Here is a 2,551-nt window from a genome sequence, read left to right as displayed (position 1 = left end):
CCCCCCCCGGCCCCCGGATCGCCGCCCGCGCCGGCGCTGCGTCGGTGACACCGCGGGGATTGTGGGGCATTGAGGGGCATTGAGGGTCATCGGGGGGTGTTGAGGGCTACCAGGGGGCATCAGGGGGCATTGAGGGTCATCGGGGGGCGTTGAGGGTCATTGAGGGCCATCAGGGGGCATTGAGGGGCATTGGGGGTCATCGGAGGATATTGAGGGTCACTGAGGGTCATCAGGAGGCCTTGAGGGTCATCGGGGGTCATTGTGGGGCATTGAGGGTCATTGAGGGCCATCAGGGGGCATTGAGGGTCATTGAGGGTCATCGGGGGGTGTTGAGGGCTATCAGGGGGCATCAGGGGGCATTGAGGGTCATCAGGAGGTGTTGAGGGTCATTGAGGTCATCAGGAGGCATTGAGGGGCATTGAGGGTCATTGTGGGGCATTGAGGGTCATTGAGGGCCATCAGGGGGCATCAGGGGGCATTGAGGGGCATTGAGGTCATCGGGAGGCATTGAGGGGCATTGAGGGTCATTGTGGGGCATTGAGGGTCATTGAAGGCCATCAGGGGGCATTGAGGGTCATCAGGGGTCATTGGGGGCATTGAGGGTCACTGGGGGGCATTGAGGGTCATCAGGGGTCATTGGGGGCATTGAGGGTCACTGGGGGTCATCGGGGGGCATTGAGGGGCATTGAGCTCATCGGGAGGCATTGAGGGGCATTGAGCTCATCGGGAGGCATTGAGGGGCATTGAGGGTCATTGAGGGCCATCAGGGGGCATCAGGGGGCATTGAGGGGCATTGAGGGCCATCGGGGGGCATTGAGGGCCATCGGGGGTCACTGGGGGGCATTGAGGGTCATCAGGGGCCAACAGGGGTCATTGAGGGCCATCGGGGGACATTGAGGGACATTGAGGGTCATTGAGAGTCATTGAGGGTCATCAGGGGTCATTGAGGGCCATCAGGGGGCATTGAGGGTCACTGAGGGTCATCAAGATGCACTGAGGGTCACCAAGGGTCCCTCAGGGTCATCAAAGGTCCCCAAGGGCCATTGAGAGTCATCAAGGGTCATCAAGGGTCATCAAGAGCCCCCAAGGGTCATTGAGGGACCCTGAGGGTCATCAGGGGTCATCAAGGGTCCCCAAGGGTCATCGAGGGACCCTGAGGGTCATCAAGGGTCATCAAGAGCCCCCAAGGGTCATTGAGGGACCCTGAGGGTCATCAGGGGTCATCAAGGGTCCCCAAGGGTCATCGAGGGACCCTGAGGGTCATCAAGGGTCATCAAGGGTCCCCAAGGGTCATTGAGGGTCCTGGCTGGCCCCACCCATCTCTTTGTCCTTGGGTGTCCCCATGTCCCCACCCTTGTGTGTCCCTTCTCCATCCCCACATCCTCCAGGGCCCTTCGTGTCCCCACACAGCCCAACGGCCCCCCAGTGTCCCCAGGTGTCCCCCCAATGTCCCTCCAGTGTCCCCAGTGTCCCCAATAATGTCCCCAGTGTCCCCAGTAATGTCCCCAATGTCCCTCCAGTGTCCCCAGTGTCCCCAGTGTCCCCAATAACGTCCCCAATGTCCCCCCGATGTCCCCAGTGTTCCCAGTGTCCCCAATGTCCCCAGTGTCCTCAATAATGTCCCCAGTGTCCCCAGTAACGTCCCCAACGTCCCCAATGTCCCCATTGTCCCGTGTCCCCAATAATGCCCCCAATGTCCCCAGTGTCCCCAGTAACGTCCCCAATGTCCCCAGTATCCCCCCAATGTCCCCAGTATCCCCCGATGTCCCCAGTAACATCCCCAATGTCCCCCCAGTGTCCCCAGTCCCCAGTAATGTCCCAAATGTCCCCAGTGTCCCCCCAGTGTCCCCAGTGTCCCCAGTGTTCCCAGTGTCCCCAGTAATGTCCCCAACGTCCCCAGTATCCCCCCAATGTCCCCAGTAATGTCCCCAATATCCCCAGTAATGTCCCCAGTAACGTCCCCAATGTCCCCAGTAACGTCCCCAATGTGCCCAGTGCCCCCACTGTGTCCCCAGTGTCCCCAGTAACGTCCCCAATGTCCCCAGTGTTCCCAGTGTCCCCAGTAACATCCCCAATGTCCCCAGTAACATCCCCGATGTCCCCAGTATCCCCCCAATGTCCCCAGTAATGTCCCCAGTAACGTCCCCAATGTCCCCAATGTCCCCAGTGTCCCCACTGTGTCCCCAATGTCCCCAGTGTCCCCAGTAACGTCCCCAATGTCCCCCCAGTGTCCCCAGTAATGTCCCCAATGTCCCTCCAGTGTCCCCAGTGTCCCCAGTGTCCCCAATAACGTCCCCAATGTCCCCCCGATGTCCCCAGTGTTCCCAGTGTCCCCAATGTCCCCAGTGTCCTCAATAATGTCCCCAGTGTCCCCAGTAACGTCCCCAACGTCCCCAATGTCCCCATTGTCCCGTGTCCCCAATAATGCCCCCAATGTCCCCAGTGTCCCCAGTAACGTCCCCAATGTCCCCAGTATCCCCCCAATGTCCCCAGTATCCACCGATGTCCCCAGTAACATCCCCAATGTCCCCCCCGTGTCCCACGTCCCCAG

This window comes from Corvus brachyrhynchos, unplaced genomic scaffold, assembly GCF_000691975.1.
Source record: "Corvus brachyrhynchos isolate BGI_N302 unplaced genomic scaffold, ASM69197v1 scaffold1290, whole genome shotgun sequence".
In the NCBI taxonomy this organism is placed as follows: Eukaryota; Metazoa; Chordata; class Aves; order Passeriformes; family Corvidae; genus Corvus; species Corvus brachyrhynchos.
This window is presented reverse-complemented; position numbering follows the sequence as displayed.